This window comes from Erythranthe guttata, chromosome 10, assembly GCF_056151865.1.
Source record: "Erythranthe guttata isolate IM_541 chromosome 10, IM_541, whole genome shotgun sequence".
Lineage (NCBI taxonomy): Eukaryota > Viridiplantae > Streptophyta > Magnoliopsida > Lamiales > Phrymaceae > Erythranthe > Erythranthe guttata.
Window position 1 is genome coordinate 15,600,863 of NC_142542.1, and position 7,914 is coordinate 15,608,776.

Here is a 7,914-nt window from a genome sequence, read left to right on the forward strand (position 1 = left end):
TTCATCATATCTCGTTTCGACATATCACACAAAACTGAGAAAAAACGGATGAAATTTATTGGATCGAATTAAATCCAGAAAGTGTGAGATTGAAGAGATTCAAAAAAAAAAAAAAGAGGTTGTAGGTTGTTGAACAAACTTACCTGTTGACTAATGAAGTTAATTTTTGCAAAGAGAAAGATACCCACAGAGAAGTGGGAAAATGATATAAATAGGTGTTTAAGAAAGAAATAGGAGAGACGGGTGTACATAGAAGATGTGGAGAAAGATAAGTATCGTATGAGATATATATGCATAGTTAGATTTGGGGAGAAAAATATGAGAAAAGAAGTAGGAGAGGCGGGTAAGATTTTAAAGAGATGTAGATTTGGGTAGAAATCTGGAGAAAGAGAACTTGACTTGAAGAAGGATACATAGATTCGGTGTGAAAAAAAGATCTGGATAATTCGGAGTATGAAGAGCCGTGAAGATGAAGTGGAGTGGGTGGAACACAAATCGCCGTGGGATTAGTTATGCATGGCTGGATTTGCACAGATTTTGGCGGAGTTGGTTGGGGTGGTCGAATAAGGATGGTGTGTTGCCAAATTTGGGGAAGAAGAAATTGTGAGATAATAAAAGGAGGAGACAAAATCTTACACAATAATGAAGAATATGGATATAGATGCTAGATTTGTAAAGAAGAACAGAAAATTTAAAAAAAAAAAAGAAAAGAAAAAAAAAGCGAATAAAGAATCGTGAAGTAGATGAAATGCAAAGGAGAGAGGTGAAAAGTGGGGATGATGGGGAAGAATGAGGTAAAACAATAAAGAACAATAAATATTAGATAACGTAAAGTTTAGAACTAATTAAATGAAAATTGAAATAATAAAGTAATAAAAGTTAGAAATAAACATTAAAAGTAAAAAATAATTAAATGACAAAAAGTAAAAGTAAAAAATAATTAAATGACAAATATAGCCATAAAATAAGCGGAAAAAAAAAACCCTAGGATTTCACCAGAACAACCTTACTTTTATTAATAAGATTGAACAACTTTAAACGGCACTTAATACGAAATGGATGTAGTACCGACTTTGGTTGGAAATTTGGAATGAATTATTAATGGTGCTCACTTGGGGGAATTAAGTTAATTAATTAAGTGTAAAAATTTCAAACATGTTTAACTATATATCATTTAAAAATCTTATAATATAATCATATCTCAATATTTGTATAGAGTTACTTCACATTTACTAGCTTCTCATCCTTGTTGTATCAATTCTTATGAAAATTAATTGTGCTTGAAGCTAAGAACAACATTTATTCAAATTTACTAATAGTAGATTAAGTCGTTTATTCAATAAAAGATACATTAAACACAAACAAATTATAGATACAAAAAAATAGAAATAGAGATAACAATACATATCTCCTTGTTCATGCAATTAACTCTCATTCCACCCCCAATTGACTTAGATAAACACTCGTGCCGTTTGTCGCAATGCTATAGCCGACTTCATACTTCAGCGAATCTATAAATATCTGCGTCGATTTATGAAGAAGTCATATTCACCACACTAATCTCAAACATGGAGAAGAAGTTTTGCGGCATTGTTCTATTACTCCTACTGCTCTTGACTCGTAACTTCTCGATCCATTCCACTTCTTATAATGCTTATATTAATGTTTCATTTTCTTTATTTATTTGTTTTTTTTAATTTAATTTTGGTTATTTTTGTATAAAATGAATGCAGATGAACTAATGGTACAAAGTGAAGCGAGAAACTGCTACTCGAGGAGTAGGGCCTACCATGGTAGATGCTTCTTTAGAAATCACGTAAGTAACTGTAAACAAATGTGCAAGGAAGAACAATTCACAGCTGGCACATGCATACGTGGAACTTGTTATTGTTCGAAGACGTGTGGCAGTGAACACGACGGGGCCCACAATACACATTCTCCTCCAGCGGCCCATAGTGGTGATGATGACGACGATGGTGATGATGGTGATGCGTAGGCCGGAGATACACTATATATTTCTCGAGCACCGCATTTTATTTATGTGTTGCAAATCAAACGAAATAAATTGAGTTCAATAATATTTTTATCGAGATTTTTGGTTGATCACATTGTTTTAGAGGAATTAATATTGTGTTGGCAATTTAGATTGTAACCCTTTGTTGAAAATTAAATATTACTAGTAATTGTACCCGTGCGATGCACGGGACAATAAATTGTATTGTTTTGATGTTGTAAGAATATAAACAAACGTTTGATGTATTGTATGATCAAAATTCTTTTATAATCATTCATTAATAATTCATCAGTGGAACATTATTAAGTATACTACACACACAAAAAAAAAAAAAAAAAACTTTGCTGTTGAATAATTTTCCAAATGAATTGAATCAGCTAATATCAGTAGATTGAAAATTTGAACCAGGAAAAAAATCATCAACTATGTCTTTCATGTTGAACTTAAAAGTAATTAGATTCAATAACTTAATTAACATAATCAAAACTAAACTATCGACAACATACTGTTGGGTGCTAAATACCTAACACGCAAGTGCACGTATCGCAAACAAGTAGTAAAAGTGGACTCGTGAGAGTCAGATGTCGATCCCACAGGGAATACTCAAGTTATCTAATCCTAAGTACAAAATTCTAACAACTATAATTTTTATCCAGCCTACGCAAGTTTGTCAAATTAAATCAATTAAATAATTAAACTAATTATGAAAGCAAATAAACACGAGAAAATATCAATGAAAACGGACCTAGGATTTTATCTTCCCCCTATGCAAGAATTGCTCACCCAAAACCCCTCAATTATGAAATATATGATTCATGATTATTAACCCGAGACACTAATTTACTCATAACCCGCTGTCGCGTGTATTATGAGTCTATTATTCATAAACGGTTCACTATATGTCTATGCAAACAAATTATGAATAAATCATTAACTAACAAGTCTCGTAAATGGCTACCTAAGGTGATATCTGTATGTCTACGACACCACATGCAATTGACACACTCATCCGGTGAAAACTACTCGAAGGCTCTTCTACTTACCGTCTAATTATCAAAATAGCTCTGTCGAGTCAATCCCAATAATCACAGATAAAGCACATAAATTGATCAAGTTCATGCACTAACAATCATAACAAGTAGAAGAAATAATCATACAATCATAATTGCATAATCTCAAGAAAAAGGGTTCACAATCCCTACATAGGGTTCCAACAAAATCCTAGATTAAAAACTTAGCTACGCATAACGAAAAACATAATAAACGTAATAAAAGTCATAGATTAAGAAAAGATAGGTGAAGGAAGAATTATGATGAAGAGTTGTCAATTCTCCGTCTTCGATTCTTCGTTCTCTCGCTCCAAGATTGTGTCAAAAGTCTCTTTGATTCGTGCTTGGTTTGGGCTTAAATAGATGTCCCAACTTGGTAGATCATTCTAGGTTTCCTTGTGTGTTTAAAAGTCCAAAATTGCCTCCAGCGTGATTTGGCACGGCCGCGCGAAAATCAGTGCAATTCTCGCACGGCCGCGCGAGAATCGCCGAACCTTCTGCCCAAATTCAGCTTTTGGCACAGCCATGCCATTTTTAGGCTAATTTTGGCACGGCCGTGCGGGCCTGTTTTCAGCCAATTTTCAGCATATTTTGATTATTTCACTTTTGGCCCATATTTTCTCCAAAATTGCAGTTTTGACCCCAAACTTTTCCAATTCTTCAATTTGTACCTAGAATATAATAAATCAACTTTTTAAGCACCAATTATCGTTAATTCACACAAAAAGATCAAATAAAAAGATACGATAAAGTGTAAAAATATACACTTAACACACCCCCAAACTTGATCTTTTGTTTGTCCTCAAGCAAAAACTAGGAACCTTCAAATCATCACTTTCAACAAATGCTTCTCATCACATAGATTAATGGTCAATTTCATATTTTCAGAACTTGCAATTATCATGACAATTCTCAAAAATTTACAAGCTCGTAATTCAAAGATACGTATTCACTCACCATTGCTAAAAACCACAAACCATGCTATCGCTTCAAGTATCCCATATTTGTACATTAAAAATGGAGAAAATTTATACTTACATAATAATATTCAACTCCAAAGACTCACCAAATTTCTTTACTCGGCTAGTATCAAATAATTGAGCTATTGGGATCATTGGGACTTTTTAGCTTTCAAATGTTGGGCTTTTTGGTTCGAGGTAGGAGATATGGGTATAGGTGGCTATGCTTCTTGAATTGAGGTGATTACGCCAAATTTTGAAAGATAAGCGTTTGAGACAATGAATTCACCTCCAAGGACTTTTAATAAACTCGATTTTTAAGAGTTCAAAAGTCTCCACTTTTGCTCTTAAGACAATGGATCGAGCTTTCAAACAAAAATTCAACAACTAGTCCTTTCATCTCCCTTCTAGTCTCTTCTTCTTCTTTCTCTTTTTTCTTCTCTTTTTTTTTTTTTTTTTCTCTTTTTTTTTTCTTTTCTTTTTTTTTTTTTTAGAAGAAGAAGGACCTTATAAATTTTTTTTCGATCGAACTCTAAGGGTTAATTTTTCAAAAATCTCTACTTATTCTACCTTATACACATTGGCTAAAAGAAAGAACACCGTTTCTCCAAGGCTCAATCAAGGTTCGAATGATAAAAATTTAAAGGTAGGCTTGAAAGGCTCAAACGGTTCAAAGATGGCCCAAATCACTTCCCAAATTGCTCAACAATTTAATATTTCACTTTGTAAATTCCTAACGCAAGTTCTAAAACCGAATAGCATATGATATAGCATAAATTAATTCCACGTTTTAAAACACAAAACTTTCAACCAAAGCAAGGCATAATTCGTGATTCCTAACAATGACTCATTCCTACGACACTTTGAATCAAAAGCTCACCAAAATTCAATCACAATCAAGATAAAGCAAGCAATTTCATAACATCAACCATCTTTCATCATCATGATTCATCGAAGCATTTATCTCAACACAATTTTTTTTTTTTTTCGAAAGCAATAAATAAACTAAAACAACTGAAAAAAAAAATCCTAAGGCATGCAAACTAAAATTAAAGCACATAAACAAGTAATTGGCCACCCCCAAACTTAAAATTTACATTGCCCTCAATGTAATTAACACGAAGTTTAAGGATAGAATAACCTGAATAAGTCGTCTTGGCCGTCTCCGGTTTTCTCTCCACCCTCGCCTTTATTATGCTTCTGTTGAGTTTCGCACGGCCGTATGAGATTTAGAACTATTTTCCGCACGGCCGTGCGATTTGCCAAAATTGGGCAGTAGCTTCCAGATTTTTCACACGGCCGTGTGAAATTAAGCCTTGTTTTGGGACGGCCGTATGAGCTGCAAAATTGCGATTTTTTTTGTCCTAAAAATTAAAAACATGTTTAATTTATTAGCTTGCATACTTATAAAATAAATAAACAAAATAAAACAAGAAAAATAAATAAAATAAAATAAAAAAAAACGAAAATCTCGGGTTGCCTCCCGAGAAGCGCTAAGTTTATAGTCTTCAGCCAGACTTTGTTCTTGCTCTTCAATTCCTTAGCTTTTGAACCCATCTCCCTACTTCCTTTTGGAGAAAGTCTTGAATAAATGGGTTGATCCGATTCTTCTTTCGACTGGTTCGCTTAGGAATGCCCTTGAATTTATTCTTCTTGATGTCATGAGGCTTGCCAACATCGTCTTTTATCACGGTGTTTTGAGTAGGTGTTGTAACCAACTCAACCTTTTTCTTTTGTTCTCCTACATGCACATTAGTATCCACAAAATTCTTTAAATCATGTAATTTAACAGGAAAAAGTTTAGAATCACTTACCTCATCAAGAAGATAACATTCATTAGCCGTAATAGGCTTTTCATCCACCCGGTACACCTTGAAGATCACTGTTTCTTCCACCACACTCATTCTTAGCTCTTTCTTTCCTACATCAATAATTGACCTACCGGTTGCTAAGAAGGGGCGTCCTTAGATAAGGGGAATATTTTCATCTTCCTCTATGTCTAGTACTAGAAAATCGGCCGGGAGTATGAACTTATCTACCTTGACCAATACATCTTCAACTATACCTAAAGGGTGAGTAAAAGATCTATCGGCTAGCTGCAAGGTCACGGAAGTAGGCTTAATTTCTCCTAAATTCAATTTCTCATAAATTGATAAAGGCATTAAATTTACGCTCGCCCCTTGATCACACAACGCCCGCCCAAAATACCTAGTACCTATTGTGCATGGAATGGTACAACTGCCCGGATCTCTAAGCTTCGGTGGAATTTTATTTGCAATGATAGCACTACTTTGCTCATTGAGGTCTATGATTGCTGCACACTCCGGAAGCCTCATCTTCTTCGATACAATCTCCTTTATAAACTTAACCCAATTTGGCATATGCTTAAGTGCCTCAACAAAAGGAATATTAACATGCAATTTTTTAAGATAATCCAAAAATGACTGAAATTGCATATCAAGCTTAGAGTTTTGAAAACGTTAAGGGAAAGGTACCTTGGGAGTAGGTTCACTTACTGTAATCTTTGTGTTGCTTGGCCCGACCTCAGTTTTTTCCTTGGGCTCCTCTACAATAGGCGGTGGTGCAACGAACTTCTTAGGACCTTCCTCTAATTGCCTCCCATTGCGCAAACTTACTGCATTGCACTGCTCGATGTTGCTCTTTCGAGGATCTTCCGTATTCGACGGCAGTGCTCCCGATGGCCTCGCGTTTAGTTGGGTTGCAAGTTGCCCCATTTGTGTCTCAAGGTTCCGAATGGATGCTTGAGTCGCCGTCATGAATTTTGCTAAGATGTCAGCGAGGTCAACTCCTTGGGGTGGAGCTTGAGGTGGTGCTTGCCTTTGTCCTTGTTGATTTCCTCCCCATCCAAAGTTGGGGTGATCTTTCCATCCCGGATTATAGGTGTTGGAGTACGGGTTCCTCTGTTGTCGGTTGGTGTCATTCACGTAATTTAGAGACTCCGTTTCTTCTAAGCACTGGTTGGGAGCTTGGACTGCATAGACTTGCTGAGTCTGCAAAGCCGCTACTTGCTTCGATAGCTTCTCCAATTGGGCCGTGATTGCGGTGACCCCGTCTAACTCCAAAATTCCTCCCGTCTTTATGGCTCCGCTATTTGACCGGTCCGATGCTCTCATGTATTTATTCCTAGCAATTCGCTCCAAAAGTTCGTATGCTTCGTCATAGGTTAAGCTCATGAACATACCGCCAGCTGCTGAATCGAGCACGGTTCTCGAATTATCTTGCAACCCGTCATAAAATATTTGAAGTTGCCGCCACTCTTGAAGACCATGATTGGGGCATCTCCGAATTAATTGTTTGAACCGCTCCCACGTCTCGAATAACGCTTCACCGGCATCTTGTATGAAATTTTGTATTTCTCTCCGGATTCTCTCAGTTTTTGTTGGGGAGTTGTATGTGTTCATGAAGAGTTGTGCTAGTTGGGACCAAGATGAGATGGAGTGTGGTGCACGAGTTTGTAACCATTCTCGGGCTGCCCCTTGTAAAGAGTGCTTGAACAGGCGGAGTTGCAGTGCTTCGGGTGATACTCCGTTCATCTTGTGCGAATCACATGTTTCGAGGAAGTTGACCAAGTGGAGATGCGGATCTTCATGAGCTAATCCGCTGAATAACCCATTGTTTTGGAGCATAGTAAGGAGTCCCGCTCGAATTTCGAAATTGTTGGCTTCAATGGGGGCCTGCTGGATGCTCGATTGAAACCCATTGAGTGTTGGAACGGTGTACTCATGCAATGCTCGTTGACGAGGTGGTGGATTAATTAGCAGAAGTTGCTCTTGCTCGTTGACGATATTTCCTGCCGCATTCGGTAGGCGCCCTTGGTCTTGTCCCCTACGATTATTCTCTTCTTCCATTCGCATAAAAAGTACCTAAACAA

The 7,914-nt window shown here is 36.5% G+C and overlaps 1 long non-coding RNA gene and 1 other non-coding gene across 2 annotated transcripts; both read left to right on the forward strand.

Moving 5' to 3' along the window:
• Positions 1–1,544: 1,544 nt before the first annotated feature.
• On the forward strand, positions 1,545–2,123 carry LOC148767688 (uncharacterized). Its single transcript, XR_016034068.1, has 2 exons — positions 1,545–1,620; positions 1,734–2,123. It is a non-coding gene; the product is annotated as an uncharacterized LOC148767688 (long non-coding RNA).
• A 5,181-nt stretch (positions 2,124–7,304) lies between these two features.
• On the forward strand, positions 7,305–7,411 carry LOC148767689 (small nucleolar RNA R71). Its single transcript, XR_016034158.1, has one exon. It is a non-coding gene; the product is annotated as a small nucleolar RNA R71 (small nucleolar RNA).
• The last annotated feature ends 503 nt before the right edge of the window (positions 7,412–7,914 follow it).